Source organism: Lissotriton helveticus, chromosome 1_1, assembly GCF_964261635.1.
Source record: "Lissotriton helveticus chromosome 1_1, aLisHel1.1, whole genome shotgun sequence".
NCBI classification, from domain to species: Eukaryota; Metazoa; Chordata; class Amphibia; order Caudata; family Salamandridae; genus Lissotriton; species Lissotriton helveticus.
Genome location: NC_136057.1, coordinates 974,534,062 through 974,552,532, shown reverse-complemented (window position 1 = coordinate 974,552,532; position 18,471 = coordinate 974,534,062). Strand labels below are relative to the sequence as shown.

Here is an 18,471-nt window from a genome sequence, read left to right as displayed (position 1 = left end):
ATCAATCAACAGGGATGCCATAGTTTATGAAGGGGGTATTTCCTCTTTCATAAGATTAAGATGATTTGCGTTGTAATATTTACAGATTATTCTATATGGTGAAATGAAGTTATTAATATTTTTTAATACGGACTGTGACTGGTCAGGAGACCACAATCCCGAACCAGTTTTGTGTGAGCTTCAAATAGAAACCATTGTAGTGACCCAGTGAAGTTTAATGGTGATGCTCTGATCACGTTTAATAACTGGTGGTACATTATCTAGGATAATATTATCTGCAAAAACAACATTTAACAGGCATTGTTAAAGTCAGTGGTCTGTACTTCTTTCAATCAATCAACATATTTATAAAGCGCGCTACTCACCCGCAAGGGTCCCAAGGCGCTGGGGGTGGGGGGGTGTACTGCTACTGCTCGAAGAGCCAGATCTTGAGTTGCCTCCTGAAGGAGAGATGGTCCTGGGTCAGTCGAAGGTGGGTGGGGAAGGAGTTCCATGTCTTGGCCGCCAGGTAGGAGAAAGATCTTCCACCGGTGGTGGTTCTGTGAATCCATGGGACGGTAGCGAGCCTGGCGGATCGGAGCTGTCGGGTGGGTGTGTAGAACGTGAGGCAGTTGTTGAGGTATTTGGGGCCCATGTCGTGGAGGGCCTTGTGAGCGTGGGTGAGGAGCCTGAACGTGATCCTTTTGCTGACGGGAACCCAGTGCAGGTCTCACAGGTGGGCAGAGATGTGGCTGTGTCGGGGGATGTCCAGGATGAGTCGTGCAGAAGCGTTCTGTATGCGCTGGAGTCTTTTCTGTAGTTTGGCTGTGGTACCAGCGTAGAGGGCGTTCCGTAGTCCAGTCGGCTGGTGACGAGGGCCTGGGTGACCGTCTTTCTTGTTTCGGTGGGGATCCACCTGAAGATCTTTCGGAGCATGCGCAGGGTGTTGAAACACAACGACGAGACGGCGTTGACTTGCTTGGTCATCGTGAGGGAGGAGTCCAGGATGAAGCCCATGTTGCGTGCGTGGTCCGTGGGCTTGGGGGTGGTGCCCAGTGCGGGGGGCCACCAGGAGTCGTCCCAGGCTGAGGGGGATGGTTCGAGGATGAGGACTTCCGTCAGACAGCTAAGCTTCATCCATTCTGCTACGTCTTTCATTCCTTCCTGGAGGCTGGCTCTGGCGGTGGCGGGGTCGTTAGTGAGGGAGAGGATCAGCTGGGTGTCGTCAGCGTAGGAAATGATGTTTAGGTTGTGTTGGCGTGCGATGGCTGCGAGGGGGCTCATGTAGATGTTGAAGAGGGTGGGGCTGAGTGAGGAGCCTTGGGGTACGCCACAGATGATCTTGGTGGCCTCTGAGCGGAAGGGAGGGAGGCGGACTCTCTGAGTTCTGTCGGAGAGGAAGGAGGTGATCCATTCAAGGGCCTTTCCTTGGATCCCGGCGAGGTGGAGGCGGTTTGTTAGGGTGCGGTGGCAGACTGTGTCGAATGCGGCTGATTTGTTGAGCAGGGACCTGATGTCGTCGGTGGCTGCGATGAGGGCGGTCTCGGTGCTGTGGTTTGCTCGGAATCCGGACTCCGACGGGTCGAGGGAGCCGTTTGTCTCGAGGAAGGTGGTTAGCTGTTTGTTGACGGTCTTCTCGATGACTTTAGCAGGGAAAGGGAGGAGCGAGATGGGGCGGAAGTTCTTGAGGTCCGTGGGGTCCACGGTGGGTTTCTATAGGAGGGCACTGATCTCCGCATGCTTCCAGCTCTCCGGGAAGGTGGCGCATGCAAAGGAGTTGTTAATGATATTCCGGAGTTGGGGTGCGATGATGGAGGCGGCTTTGTTAAAAATGTGGTGTGGACAGGGGTCGGATGGGGAGCCGGAGTGGATGATGTTCATCACGTGGGTGATGTCTTCAGTGCTGACGGGGGTCCAGGCGCAGAGGGTGGTGGTGGGGGGTGCTGGTTCGGTGGGTGGGTGCGTGGTCTGGGCGCCGAAGCTGTTGTGTATGTTGGCGATCTTGTGGTGGAAGAACGAGGCGAGTGCGTCGCAGAGGTCTTGCGAGGGCGTGATGTCGTTGTTGCTGGCGCTGGGGTTGGAGAGCTCTTGAACGATGCTGAAGAGTTCCTTGCTTTTGTGGGTGTTGTTGTCTAGTCGTGTTTTGAGTGCTGTCCTTTTGGTGGTGCGGATCAGCTGGTGGTGTTTGCGGATGGCGTTCTTGAGGGCTGTCATGGTCTTTGATAGATGTTACCTGACCTTTAGGCTATGCAAGTGTTTATTGCCAATGCTGAACAACATTTGCAAAAATAATAAAGAGCAATATGAGCCGTCCCCAGCTTGATGACGGATTCAGGCGCATGATTCACTATTCGGGCATAGTGCGTGAAACACAATTGCACGACTAAAAACACGAAAAACAGACAATCACCCTTTCTTAGATTACTTCCTTTCTTGTAATTATTTTTGTACCGGTACTAACCTAAAAATAGGTGTAATCTCCGAATTCATTCTAAAATAGATCATTTTATGCTGATCCTTTCTGATGGATACTTCTAAACTTAGATTCCTCATCTTATATTACTCCTCAGGAGCTACACTGGATCCAGAAACTATTCTTCAGCGGTGGTCCTGCACGCCTCTAGGTGGTGCTGTGCGGCTCCGCGTTGGCACTGTACTGCCTCAGGAGTGACAAAGTGGAGCTGCATGCAAGTGCCACTTCTGTGTGTTGATGTCAGTACCTTTCAATCTGTGCTTTCTGACGTGGATCCATGCACTATGTGGTGCCGTACGGCTCCTCATTGGCCCTCTACCTCCTAAATCATTGACAGAGTGGAGCTTCTTGTAAGCACCACCTCTGTGTTCTGACGTCAGTTCCTTTCAATCTGTGCCTTCTGACGAGGATCCGGAGCCCTGCTCCCAATTTTGTTGGACTAACGACGATTTCTAATCGATTTCCTGTGTGCTAGTGATCGATGTCCCCACCTTAAACAACCAGCTTCAAATGATGCCACGACTGCAGAAAACAAATGTCGATAAGGGACATGCATAAGGTGTGTCTCTGGTGTTTGGACTCTGGCCATGACTCAATCATGTTATAAAAGTGCTAACATGCATCCGAAGGTGTGATCGGGTGGCACAGCTGTATTTCACCGCACACAAGATTGAGTCATGGCCTTTGCGCAATCCCGCTCCAAGTTGTGGCCACTTCCAAGGCTGTTCTCACAAGCCTTCAAATTTGAGCTCAAAGTCCTCTTGTAAGTCATTGTCCAAGGTCAGGAAAGAGAACCAAGGCTCCTCCCCATCCCGCCACTCCAAACCAAGAGAGAAGGCACGAGGACGTCATGATGCGAGTCATTCACCCTCAAGGTCTCATTGCAGAACATGTTCTCCAGCTGATCCCATTGTGCCAGAGTTCCCTGGGCAATTGACAATGCCACAGGAGACTGAAACCTTTAAGTAGGCTATGCTGCTGATTTTCGGTGTGCTTCACGCTTCCTCTGGTGCCCCTTCAGGCCCCAAGGAACTGCATGGCCCCCCTATCTGGTTACCGCTGGCAGATCCTTCCTCTGCGGTGCCTGACTTTTTCCCATACTGCTCCGCTTCATGCTGCCACTCTGGCTCCTAGACCTGCACCAGACTCTTAGTAGCAGATAGCCACACCAGGAGTAGCATCCTTGCTGCTCAGCCCACACACTCCAACTGACACTCTCTCAACCACACCAGGCACTCCAGCATTCCACTACATCACATCCATACTGTCTGTGCACCAGGGAACAGGTAACTAACGGAAAGGATGCATAGTAATAATTCAAGACACAACACAGTGACGTAGTCCCACAGTCATCACCTGTGGTTCAGGGTAGGCCAAGAACCACTTAACATGTGGTGTGTTCCCTTTCACCCCCACATTAGCACCTCAGGTGTTCATGAAAATGATTGTGCAGGTCACTTACCATCTTTGGAGGTTGAGAGCTCCTATTTTTATATAAGTCAACGACTGGCTGCTGAAGGTAGACTCACTGCCGGCCAGCCCTGTCGTAGACCACCTCCGGATGATGGCAGAACTCTTAACATTGTTGGGTTACACCAAAACATGCCAAAATCCCACCTGCTTTGCACACAGAGGAATCCACTCATTAGAGTGATCCTGGACATGGTGAGGTCAAAGGCCTTTCCTCCACCACAGATGGGCGTGGACCCTGATGTTTCCATGTTAGCCCTGGATCTTGGTGAGAGTATGTTGGAGCCTTCTTTGTCTCTGTGCCTCATGCATCCTCCTTGTCTGCAATGGCATGTGACTCATGTGGCCCTTGCCATAGTTCAAGTACCAAGGCTACCTATCCCTCTCCATCAAGGTCTTAAAGGTGACTGCCCAACATTTACAGTGGTTGCTGATGAGTCTAACTTGTCCTTTTGCAGATCCCTTTCCCTTCCTCACCCAATGCTCACATTGGTGGTGGATGCATTGCTACTGGGTTGGGAAGGTCATCTGGTGAGGAATATAGGTGGCCTCAGGGCCTCAGCAGAGAGCCAGCTCCTACTGTAGCGTTGGGTCATTCCTTTGACCTCCAGTCTTTATGGCTATCTTTTGGGGGACTAAGAGCAGCAGTACCACTACCATACACGCAAGTTTGAATGGGGCCATGGGCCCTGTGCCAAGAGGGGTTATGTTTCTGGGGGTGTTGCAGCAACAGAACATCTTTCAAATAGCCAGCCACCTGGTGCGAGAGGATGGATGAAATAAGCAGAGGTTTTCTGGCAGATCAGTGGCGTCTGGGTCCCAAGGGGGCACTGGGCGTATTTGATCAGTGGAAAGTGCCCTGGATAGACCTATTCGCCACCATCGAAGACGTGAAGTTTCAACCATTATGTGTGTGGGAATTTCTATAATGGATTTGAATGAGGGGCTCCAGTACACATTCCTGCCATTACCACTCCTGCCTCAAGTTCTGAAGAAGATCAAGAACATCTGGGTCCAAGACATCCTAACTTCCCAGACTTAGGTCAGCAGAGTGTTGTACCTGGAACTTCTGAGCATCTTGCTTCCAATCAGGCTACCAATTTGGGAGGGTATCCTAGCTCGGAAAGAACACCGTGTCCTTCATCTGAACCTCTGCAATTTACAGATTAAGCGGCAGTAATTGACTGTGTATGAGTTGTAATCTTATGTGGTAGATGTCATCCTTGCTGGCAGACACACTTCCACGAAATCAGTCTATGTTGTGCACTGTGACAAATGTATTGCTTGGTGTAGGGCCCAAATCACTGACCCCTACAGGCTACCTTTTCAGACATTCGCTGTTATTTCTTAAGCAGAGCAATGCCTTGCAGTGGGCAGTGTAGACAATTATTTGTCAGCCCTGTCAGCCTTCCCGTGTTTGCCTGACCAGTTGTCATTGTTTAACTTCTCAGTGGGGATGTTGTTTATTAAAGTTTTGACAGATGTTCACTCACAAACAGTTTGTGATGTCCAAGTGGGGCCTTGACATTTCTTATGAGTACACCCTTCAAGTCTATGCATAGTTGTTTGCTTTGTCTCTTGTTCTCAAACACGTCTTCCTCGTTTTGATTACAATAGCTTGTCACATGATTGAACTGCAGGCGCTTTCAGTGCAACCTCCTTACACCACCATATTTCCTGAGAAATTGGTGATGAGAACTCAAGCAGCTTTTTTTGCTGAAGGTTGTGACCTCTTCCACATTGAATGATTGATCCCTCTACCACCATTCTTCGCTACTGCTTAGGAGATGCTCCTTCTGTTAGATCTGAAAAGGGCTCAACACCCATCAAGTGGACGATCAACTAAGTGAGATCTGCCAGGCTGCGATGTGAACCCAGTACACATGTTCACATAGCACTACTGCCTAGACAGCCGGGTCTGGTAGGAGAGCCACTTTGACCGCTTAGTTCTATATTACTTTTTGATTTGAGTCCACTACACAGACCCTCAATGTTTGGACGGTACTGCTTTGGTATATATTCTAAAAGTGAGGGTCTGCTGTTAGAAGTCTCCATCAGAAAAACAAGTCACTTACCGTCAGTAATGGTGTTTATGATGGATACTCTAACCACAGATTCTTCGCTGCCCTCCTACCGCCACATCTTGTAGAGCGCTCTCTAACATCTAAGAAGGCCACAAGTTCGCAATCAGCGTAGTGTCACCAATAATTGTTTTATGCTCAAAGTCTGAGGGAACCGAAAGGGAAAGACAAGAAACTGACTTCAGCGGCACGGGTGCGCTTATATGCGGCTCTGCTTCATCCGTTCTGGGTTGATGTGGAAATGCATGACTCCACCTACCGGCAGGGGAGCACTGAGCAGTGACAATTTCTCACAGCCCAGGTTGAGGGATATTCTAATGGTCCGAAATCTGTGGACGAACAAGGGCCCCTGATTCTAAATATTGGGATGGACAGGGGAACAAGAATTACAACCAAGAAAACCTCCCACACCTACAAACATTTAAGTGCTAATCAGTCACAAAATCTTTATATTAGAATAATCACAGTAGTAATTAATACAGAGTCCACTAAATGTGTATGACATTCCACAAAGTTTAATGTATCAAATTTGTTTCATGTTTTTTATCCAACTCCTAATAAATCTATACATAAATACAATGTGTCAAATTGCATGCTCTCCCTTACCACCCCGGCCAATTAACAACAAAACAATCAAACACTCCATTACAAACAAGTAAAATGTAAACTCTACACATCAGGGTCTAGCAGTATCAAGGAGTTCATTTGCATTCTTACTACGCCACTTCACTCTGACACTATACTCTATGCCACTCCACTCTACGCCTCTCCACTCAACGCCACTCTGCCACTCCACTCCACTCTGTGCCACTGGATTCTAAGCTACTCTGTTCTGTGCCGCTCCACCCCAGTATATGCTTTCCTCTATGCCTCTCTACTCTACTCCATACCAGTCTAATCTGTGCCAGCTACGCCAGGATGTGCCACTCCACTCTGGGCCATCCACTGCACCCTATTCTCTACTCTATGCCACTCCACCCATCGCGGAATGTGCCTATTCAGTAATTTGCCGAAAGTAGCACAGTTGGTTGGTTGCGTATTTGGATAGATCATAAAATATGGCCATGCCTTAACCTCCAGTCTCACGCTCTCGTTTAAGTAGGTGGGATTTGCAGGTTTGAGGCACAATTGGGTACTGGTTTCGTCAAATAAAAATCCTGCAAGATGTATAGCACTGCCCTGCGGTGCGAATGACCTTTCTGATGGTTCACCATAACCATGCCACACATACACCCTGGTGTTGTCTTTCTGATGCTTGCACATAGAATAGATTTGTCATAGAATATTATTATGGAGCGCTGCCACCCACCAAATTCCAAGACTCCACAGAGCCGCTAAGAAGAGTCCGGCGCAAGTAGTGTAAAGGGCAGTGTTAGAATACGAGTTCAACAGCAGGAACGTTAATGGTGAACTATCCCCATAGCCATGCTGAGCGGCCTCTGACCTCCGCACCCTGCGGCCACGGTGCCAGGCGTGCATTACACTCCATTTCATGGGGCCTTCCTGCTGTTTCCAGTAAATGCTGCAGGAAGAGAAGTGAAACCATATGTAGCCCCGGTCCAGTGGGTGTCCCGGCTATGTGCGTGGGGCCTCAGAGAGGGAAAGAGCTCGCAGCCGCAGGGGCACCAAGACCCATCTTTTATGCCGTGTGCACCTGTCTTGGCCCTCACTTTTTGAATCGAGAGGACAGATACTGGACTTTAAAGCCTAACGTTCCCTTATTTTCTTCACATTCTCAGTTCATTGAACTGATTGTTGTGACGCAGCAGTTTCCAAGTTGCTACAGTTTGCTTTTGAGAATAACCATATTTTCAACAGAGCCGAAGTTTACTCCATTTAGTCGTTTTCTAAATTGGAGTCCACGTTGGTGTTATTACCTGTGCACTGTGTCCAAAGGCGATTGTAAAACTCACTCAAAGCAGGAGTGATTTATAAAAACGTTAAGTTAATGAAATGAACGAGCAATTGCTCAAAAATGAACTGGACTGTGCACAGTGGGCACGCAGGGAACCTTGCACCAGACTCCTACGGGTGACCAGCAGAAAATAGGGCAATACCTCCCGAAGGCCCACTTCACTCCGTTAACGGGGCTGTAACGCGTTTGTTCCTCAAATTTCGATGGGTCTGTTATATTTGTACATTTATATAGCGAGAACCGAGCAGGAACCAACCTCACATTATATGTCACATGGGGTGTTGGGAGACAAGCTACAAAAACGTGGACGTCAAGTGGGGACTACACAATATATATCACACATTATATTTCACATTTTAATCAATTAGTTGCAACATTATTCAAGAACTGCCCTTTCAATAGTAATATTCAGTATAGCACTAAGTCACATCACTAGGGGCCATAAAATCCAGTCTTCTTCATTTGTACCTTTTGTGAGATAATGTTAACATAATGTGGCCATTTTTGAGGCACCTCGAAAGCAGATATCGTGTGGCCTTCTCCCAGGTATGACTGGCCGTTTATCAGTGACGTCTGTCCTCAGTCTATTCAAGTTAGATATTTCATTCCATGTAAGATGAACTGCAATACTGGGCCTAATGAGACTCTACCTAAGTCTTTTTCTGTAGGATTTTGTGACTACCATCCGCCACTTACACATCACTGGGACTTAACCCGGACCCCTAGACTGATAAGCCTTGTTGACGTATTTTGTGGAACATTCTTTCCAACATGGTTTCTCGCCCATACCTCGACTACGTTCTGAGGCAACTTAAAGGGTCTTAATCATCGCATGGTCTCAACTGGGAACAGCATTTAGCCTTGAAGTCCTGTTAGACGAAACACGTGTCAGCTGTTTATAACATCCAACGGTCTAAATCACGGTGTGTATGGAACAATAAATGGAAAATCTACATTGAATCAACAAATTACTACTCATACTTTATTCTTATCAAGAAATCTATTTGAACTGCAAGTGTGTGCTTCAGTGCTAATTCTGCTGTTTACCCAATGTATTCAATACATAAACAACAGTACTACGGGCTGTGGGGGCGGGAGCAGTCTTGCCGCTAGCCTCTTCAGCCAGTCTTTTCATATGCTTTTCATGGTTTGCCATTGATTGAATGGACTATTCATCAAGGCCATAGTATTTCGTGAATGGTTATATTGTCCCATGGGTTTCCCATAAGTGTTTGATGACAGGACATCAAGTGGTCCTTAATTAGTCTGCAACATAATGTGTAGTTTGTAATTGAGGACCAGTGTTCGTTACTTAACGTATTTGCTTTGCTGACAAATCATTTTATGTTTAAAATAATTTGTATTCATTTTGTTTGCACAACATACACACCAAATGCCCCCTCACGCCGGGCCAGTATCCAAACTGCATCACTCTTCCAGCTGTTAGAGCCCCCGTGGTTACTGCCTCCTCTTCTGCTTCGATGCCTATAATACAGTGTTATATGCAGAGCCCTTAAGGTTCTTGGACACTCCAGTAATCTATAGTCCTTTGTGAAATAGTCCAGTAATAGAGCCCATTCCTCACAAAATCTCAGCTTCTTCCATTTATACTGTAAGGGAATTCTCCATCCCCAATATCTGCCACAGTTGGGGTACCAGTCCTGTGTGGTGGGAAGCATTGTATTCTGCACTTGGCGAAGATAGTCTATTTGGCCGTGAGCAGCATTGTGCTTACTAAGAAGACTCGTCCCTTATGTGCTCCCCATCGGTCTTCAGGCATCCTTTTTAATACCACACTGGTTGGGCTTTTGAGGAGCCGTATGTCTGGGACCATTTCTATTGACCTCAATATTTCCCTCCAGGAACCACCCACCTTGGGGCAGTCCCACAGGGTGTACGCTGGGATGCTACCTGTCCACACTACCTCCAGCCGGGATGTGATCTCTCGCCCCCTACAGCATGCTAGTGTTGTGGGATCCAGTGCCATTGGTTTAGGATTTTACTCACTGTATCCCTCCCCTGTACGTTAGGGATGCCTTTGTACGTGTTGCATTGTATAACTGCCCATTGTTCCTGTGTGAATTCTATCTTTCTCCCAACTGATCAGTGATGGCCCCTTGGGGTCCCTCTATTCTCTATTACCATGTTATATATTCTAGAATGGGGAGTGTCCTCAGTCACGTTTTTCAGCTGTTTATCAGTCACAACCAGAGTGTGTGTTGCAGCTTCCCATATGCACCGCTGCATCACCCATTGTCTGGCCTGCGTCTGTCTGTATTTTTCTGAATCCTCTAGTCCATAATCTGCCTGGAACTGTTAGTCGCTCAATGGTCCCCTTCTCGAAGAAGTCACTTGCTATGACGCAGCCAGCCTGCTACCATTAGTTGAATGTGTCTCTATCGCTTCCTGCTTCTAAGTCCGGATTCCCTAATAAAGCATCAGTGGCATTCTGCTTCAGCTTTGGACCACTCCAGCAGGTATCCAAGATGGGAGACCTTATAGCACAATGTCAGATTAGGAATAAACACCTCCCCATTTGTGGCGGTTTAAAAACTATTCTGGGTGCTGCTTTCGCCGCCTTCCCCCTCTCTGTTAATATTACACATGTCTGTTGCCTCTGCTTTAGTAACCCCGTCTTAATCTGGGTTGTATCTGCTCAGACAAAAGTAGGACCCACACAAGAATCGTCTTTATCAAGGTGATGCAGCCTTTCTTTGACAAAGGGTGATTATGCCACCTTTGTTGGCCATTCTGTATCTCTCTTAACAACGGGGGATGACAGCAGTGTTTTCCCTCAGAACAACTGCTGTGAGGTGGATACCCAGAAATGTAATAATGGAAGGGATCCAGGCAAAGGGTGAATAGCCTGCCAGCCGAGCTTCATCCTTTGAAATGTCGAGACCAAGAATTTTAGATTTTGCCGTATTGAGCTTAGATCTAGAGACTGTGCAAACGTTTTGTCGATTCTCGTAAAGTGAATGCAGCAATCTCAAGGACTTAGCCAGTGCCACTAAAATGTAGTCCACAAATAGGGGCAGCTCATAATCTTCTATTACTAGTTTCAGTCCACTGCAGCGACTCTAACGTCAATGCAAAAAGCAGGATGGGACCCCTGTCTCATCCCTCATATGGTAGTTATTGTTGAGTAATTAATGCCATTGATTCCAATGTTAGCGGAAGGGGATGATTAGTCCACAAACAGCATGGAGAAAAACCGGTTTCAAAGTGCTTAAGGAAAGAGAGCTGCTTACCAAACATGACAACACATGGCCCCCCCCTGCAGAACTCTGGTGGCCGGTGGAATTGGGTACGCCTCCGTCGCCGAGCCAGAGCGCAAAAAAATTGGGAGTCCGCTGGGATATCAGTCTCTCTTTTGCCTCCCATATTCGGCAGGTTGCCGGATGCTGCTTAACCAAGCTGAGGAACCTGCGCAAGATCCTGAGACTTCTGCCAGAAGAGTGTCGTAAAACTGTAGTCCACGCCACGGTAACATCGAGGCTGGACTACGCAAACGTACTCTATCTGGGCCTTCCCCGTTATTTAATCCAGCGCCTTCAGACGGTGCAGAATGCGGCTGCGAGACTGCTGAGGTGCATTCCTTTCAAACACCCAGTCTCTCCGCATCTTCGGGCACTGCACTGGCTCCCGGTGGCCAGTCGGATTAAGTTTAAAACCCTGACGCTGGCCTTCAGGTCCCTGTTTGGCATCTGCCCTAACTATCTGAGAGCGAGACTCCCCAGGTATTATCAGTCAAGGACCCTCCGCTCCAAAGGCCGGGTGAAGATCGTGGTCCCTCGAGTGCGAACGGTACGGATGGGTGGAAGAACCTTCTCGGCCAATGTGGCGGGGTTATGGAACTCTCTCCCTCCGGCTCTACAACAGGCCCCTTCTGAAACCTGCTTTAAACGATTGCTAAAAACCTGGCTATTCACTTCACAACGCTAAGTACTGCCACACAACGTCTGGCCACTCTGTTCTCACAGCGCCGGGACACCTCCTTGTGAGGCAGCTGTTCGCGCTCTATAAAACTCATTATTATTATTATTAACATCAAAGTAAGTTGTCTTCTGCGATGGTCAAAGTGAATTTAATGGAAGCACAAAACCTGTACGAAGAGTATTATGGCAAAATGCATGGTGTGAAAGAAGTGTCCTTACAACCAGGAGATGGAGTGCGTGTGAAAGTTGTTAAATTTTTTTTAGAAAAGGTTGTAGTAAATTCTTGGAACCATTGCAAGTGAAGAATGTCTATGCCTTTTCAGCGAAACTGAGTGATGGCAAAGTGTGGCATTTTTGTAAGATGTCCAGATGAAATATAATAATAATTTAGGAACAACATCAGAGAAATGTTCCCAACACTGTTAATCCTAGAATGTGGTTGTGAGGTGAGGATGACGTGCCCAATGAGGATAACGCGGTTGTACCACGTGACAGTAGGGAAAATGTTCCATTTGCAAATGCAAGGGAGAGTGTACCTGAGATGAGCACGGATAATAGTTCTCTGGGGAGTTCTCGAGTTTGCTATCGTTGTCAACCACCACCTTATCTGGTAGAGTTTCCTTTCCCCCTCAGAAGTTGAAGGATTTCATTGTAGGTGGAGCTAAGTGTATGATGTGACCTCTTGCTTGTTGTCCTAATTGTATGATGTAACCTAGTTCACTATGGTCATGATGAAGTTGTGTAATATTGCGATTGCTATTGTATAATGTTGTGTTAGTTAAGGAGGAATAAGAGTGGTGTCTGGGCTAGCCAGTTGCAGTGAGCATTCTAGTGTGAGGGGGGGGGGCATTGGCAGTTAGAGAGAAAATTGAAGAAAGACAGAGCTTGAAGGAGATGTTGCTGCCTGCTCTCAAAGATGACGTTATCTTCGTCCTGATGTGTGTGTATATATATATATATATATATATATATATATATATATATACACGCAACCCCCACAGTCACCACCACCCCGCCGCACACCACCCCACACACACACGCACCCCTAAACTTTCCATGTCTGTTCCATTGTACTGGAGACAAAACTAACGTTTCAAACCATTTTTCTATCCCTGAACCTCGACGTGTCATCAGTGAGGAAATGCTGTTTCTCCTCTCTCAGGAGCTACATTTTCTACAACTACTTTTCTCTTTGTGAAAAGTTTTTCCACGCTAATCTCCTTCCTTGAAAGGCTCCAGTTTCCTCTGAAGAACTCAGCCATAATTTCCAGACAGTCAGACACAGTATAGTAACAACGCAGTGAGCGGCATAATTGAGAGGCCAGCCCTCTGGAACAATTTGGAATGGATCCCTGCCTTTGAACCTTCGTTTTTGCAGCCTTTTGATGAGCGGCAGCGTCGATGTACTTTAATGCAGACTATATTAGTCGGGAGTCAGGGGGCGGTGTAGGTTGTGTAGCCGAGTTCCGTATGAATTGAAATGTTTGTGTAAAATAGCTATATTGGCCGGAAAGAAGGAAAGGCCTGGCTTGCCAGTGCTCCCACTTAGTCCGCCGAGGATCTCGTTACAGTAAGTCTGGCCTCTTTTGAAAAGTAACTCGCCAAGGCCTCAGGAGACTCTGTCTTAGAATCCGTACTGCGCGGCCAGATGTTGGCTTTGCAGGAGTAGCACCGTGTTTGCCTTGCAGTTAAACATTCCTTTATTTGGGAGATTTCTGACAGGGCTTTAAATGCGTTTTCATTAGACATACTAGGAAAATGGTTATTAACGTGTTTCAACTATGTGTTTGTTTTAAAGAGCCTTAGCATTCAGAGAACAGTCAGCACCAGTGGTTTATAACGTTGAGGCACGTCTGTGCTTAGCATCGCTCTGGCATTGATGACAGCTGTGTGCACCCTGAAATTCACATGTCGAAGCCCGGCCGACTCAGCCTTTCATTCTTCCAAAACCAATAAAATGAGCCCAGTTTACAAAACTAAGGTAAAACGCTCTGTAGCAAAACGTATTATTCTAGCTTTCATCGAGCCAACATGTTTTGTCCCTTCAGGGAAGTGGTTGTGCATTTTTCAGTGTTGATGATTTCCATTTGTGTGGTTTCCTTGTTTGGCTCTACATTTCAAGATAACCTCCTGAAAGATGCCTATGCTAATAATGTTTACTGAAATATGCATCCATGTGGAGAGAGATATTTACAGGGTCATGTACCGACCAGCACTAGTTTCATGGATACACAGATAAATGCCTTAGAAAACTAATATTTGAAGCCGTGTACGTCGATAGTGATCATGAGGCGAAGGGCAGCAGGGTGGCACTGGTTCGCATAAAAATGCCACTTGTTTTAAAAGTGTGTTTTTATAGCCTTAAAGCCCACTGCCGAGAGCTTTACCGGTTGTTAAAGGCCCTGAACCCGAGTTACAGGCCCGAGCAGTCTGGCATTGTGCGAGTTCAGCCTGATGCACAGCATTAACCTCGTTTTTACGTTCTTTTTCGCCCTTCTTGTGATGTTGCCCATCTGCTGATGGTCAAATGTAATTGAAATCCTGCTTATAATTTTTCGGAGGCTCCTGAACTGAATGTTACAGGGTTCCTTCCGAATGATGTCGAGGTCGTATACGGATTCATTGTTTCAACCCCTGTATTCCCCTCGCCCCTGCAAACCAGAAATAATCTGTCGTACTTGTCTTTTCTATAAAGCTTGTAAGAATAATTGAATTGAAGATAATCGGAGTAGTGAGTGGTGTACCAGTTTCTGAAGGTTGTGAGGACCATTACACCAATCTGCTTTGTGTTTAAGGCATAGTGTTCAGAATTAGATCCTTGATTTTATGCACATCCTGGCTTTTTCATCCTTAGCAGGCTGAAAATGAATGTTTTTTGTGGAAGAAAGCGTATATTGTGTTCAAGTTGGGTAGTTACCAGCACTTGTCTGTTTATTTCCATTGTCAGTTTTAAAGGGTGGGAGTATTTTCCAAAGAGCAATGCAGACAATCTTGAATTGAGTGCACCATGTTGCCTGCATTGTAACTGTATAGAAAACAAGCTTTGAAAATTCAACTTAAGTTTAAGCCATTTGCTTTGCTAATGGTATTGTGTGGACACGATGAGCAACACCACGCCGGTGGCGGGAGCTGCCGCCCAGCAAGATGGAGGGCGCAATCCAGCGGTCACCGCCAATCCTCCGCCACTAGTGCACACCCACACGGTAGTCGCACCACTACCCTCCTTCAGTGAGGCCGCGGACCCTGCAACGGCTGCGCCAAGATGGAAGGCCTGGGTCAGACGGCTCAACCACTACGTCAGGGGACCCGCGAAACCGATGGGACTGTCAAGCGGTCACTCCTCATCTACTATGGCGGTGCGGAGATCTATGATCTATTCGAGACTCTCCCCAATACCGAAACCGATGATGACTACAGGTGGCGATCACCGCGCTCAACAGACACTTCAACCCACAGCTCAATCACGACTTTGAGAAGTTCAAGTTCAAGAGTGCGTTGCAGACCAAGACCGAATCCGTCGATATGTTCTATGCACGACTACGCCGGCTGGCCAGCACGTGCCCCTTCACAGACCAGAGGGACGAAATCCGGGACCAGATCATCCTAGGATGCTGCTCAAAACACCTGCGGAAGCTAATCCTCCGGCAACCTGGAATCTCGCTGGATGAGATCCTGATCCTAGCCTGCTCCCATGAACTGTCGGACGCCAGGGCAGAGGAGATGGAAGCCGCCCTGCACACACTTGTTGTTTTTGCATTTGCAGCCGCCCCGCACACACCAGTTACCGCATCACCGACGCCCAGGAACCCACCAATCAAAGAGGAAAAGGTGGATGCCATCCAGAGACACCCCCCCCCGACGCCTCGCCAGGTGCGTGGACCACCACCAGGTGGACCATGTGGATACTGCGGCGAGGATCACCCGCGATAGCCGTCTGCGGGGCGAAAGGAATAACATGCTCTCGCTGCGGAAGGCTAAACCATTTCGCCAGAGTGTGCCGTGGTGGGAGGGTACGATCGACAGTGTCAAGGCCCAGAAGTGTGTCCCAGCACGTTTGCCAAATCTCCCTTGATGACCCACCGCCGGTGCCAGATGACCAGCCACAGGAGCGACGTCCCATGTATGAGGATGAGGACGACGACAAAGTGTTTGTGGTGTCATACGTCAGCCGGACGGGGACTTGTCGAAGGCCACCTCCCATGTGCTCCATCTCCATCGAAGGCACTCACGTACGAGCCCTCATCGACACTGGGGCCTCGGTCAATGTGATGGACTCCGACCAATATGATCGCCTATCACCGCAAACTCCTCTCGCACCATCCACTGCAAGGATCTACACTTATGGAGGGACGGACCCGCTCCCTCTTCGGGGCTTCATTCAGACCAAGATCGCAAGTGGGCGCTACTCCACCAAAGCAAAGTTCCACATCACAGAGGGTAAGAAGGGGACTTTGCTCAGCTGCCACACGGCCGAAGACCTCGGGCTTGTCTTCTTCGCGAATCAAGTTCATGAGTCCCATGCGGAAGCAATGTTAAAGGAGTTTCCGGCGCTCTTCGAAGGACTGGGGAAACTCAAAGGCAAGAGGTTCATGCTCCACATTGACCCTTCCGTGCGACCAGTGGCCCTCGGGCACCGTTGGGTGCCCTTCAACTTACGCCCACAAGTGGAGGAGGATCTAAGGAAGCTCGAAGAGTTAGGGGTCATCGAGAAGGTGTCTGGGCCTACCCCATGGGTGTCCCTGCTGGTCAGGGCACCCAAGCAACCAGGAGCCATTCGACTCTGTGTCGATATGAGACTACCGTATACAGCTGTGAAGAGGGAACGCCACATCACACCCACAACGGACGATATTGTGGCCGACTTAAATGGAGCAAAGTGGTTCTCCAAATTAGACCTGAGCACCAGCCACCATCAACTGGAGCCGGAAAACCGGTACATTACCACTTTTTTGACGCATTTGGGCCTGCGCAGGTACAAGAGGCTCGGCTTCGGAGTGTCCTCAGCCGCCAAAGTCTTCCAAAATGCCATCCGGGAAGCACTGTCGGGGCTGCAGGGAGTGATCAACCTCAGCTATGATATCCTCGTGTACTCCACCACGCTCGAGGAACATTACTCGCTCCTCAGGGCCGCGCTGAAAAGGTTAGTGGACTGCGGGTTAACTGCACAAATCTAAGTGCTCCTTCTATCAGGAGAGCATTGGCTTCTTCGGCTATAAGTTCACCCGTGAGGGACTCCTGGTGGATCCGAAGAAAGCAGAAGCCATCCAAGCATCCAGCACCCCTTGCAACCCCGCCGAGGTGAGGAGCTTCCTCGGCATAGCCATGTACTGTGGATGGTTTATTCCCAATCTGGCAGCCATATCCGAGCCACTGCGTGCACTCGCGCGTAAAGACCCCAAGTGGGAATGGACGCTGGCGGCCAACAAGGCTTTCCAAGACATCAAGGCGGGACTGCTGGACAAGACCGTGATGGCCTACTTCCATCCACAACGCAGAACAGAACTGGTCGTCGACGCCAGCCCTGTGGGCCTTGGAGCGGTCCTTCTTCAAGAACATGGCCTGGAAGCGTGGAAGCCAGTTGCCTGCGCCAGGAGAGAGAGAGAGAGAGAGTGTTTGTTTGTTTGTTTGTTTGTTTTGAGGCATAGGGGCAGATAGGTTTGAGGCATAGGGGCAGATAGGTTTGAGGCATAGGGGCAGATAGGTATGAGGCATAGGGGCTGACGGCCCGAGGGACACAGGGGGTCTGAAGGGCTGGGGTGGGCGGTTGCGGGAAATGAAGTACTAAGGGGCAGAGGACTCCGGTTTTACATCAGGATATTTAATATCTTTTGTCCAGTTCACCAAAGTCTTAAACCAACTCGATAAATGTGAAAGTGTGTCTTGAACCCTAAAAGGGTCGTGCACGTGACCCCCTCTTTGGGACCAAAAATACTCTCACATTTTTAACACTCATAAGCGCATCGGAATATAGTTCTCCTAACCTGGTGTTGATGGAGGCGTGGGAGGAGTGGCGAGAACAGACGCCCAGATCATCTCTCCCAGAACATTGTTCTAAATACCTTTGCTGTCAACTGTTTTCGATACACACGGAAACAATTTTTTTGTGACCCAGATCACGTTTTTGTATGTTGGTGATAGAGCGACCATGCCAGGACACTGATGCAATCTTTTATAAGCATTATTAAAACTGCACCTGGTTAAAGAAATACCAACTGCCAATGCCCATCCAGCCACCCTTCATTACGTGAAAGCAAAAAACACCTTCGAAAACCCACCGAAAGAAAAGCCAGAATCAACGCGGCACACACTGCAGCCAAGCGAACACTTTGCAGAACTTGCTCTCAGCATTTCTGTTTTCAGACAGAGAGTAAAAAAAAGAGCCACCTCCGATCAGGAACACCACCTTCTAGAAACCGAGTTGGGGCCTGGGCAATAGGGGAACCCGGGGCCTTGGAGGAGGGTCCTTTTATTGAACCTTACCTGCTGAAGTTCTGCCCTCGTGTGTCTGTTTCAGGCAGCCCTGGACAGGAGGGTACGAAGGCGAGCTCTGCTTCTCTCTCTCTCTTTGCACAAGCCTTATTCCAACATGCCATTCGCTCAGTGCGCATGCACGCT

The 18,471-nt window shown here is 48.4% G+C and overlaps 1 protein-coding gene across 1 annotated transcript in view; it reads left to right on the top strand.

Moving 5' to 3' along the window:
- NET1 (neuroepithelial cell transforming 1) overlaps positions 1-18,471 on the top strand; it is a 334,347-nt gene that overhangs the window by 134,709 nt on the left and 181,167 nt on the right. The gene's annotated exons all lie outside the window — the stretch shown is intronic.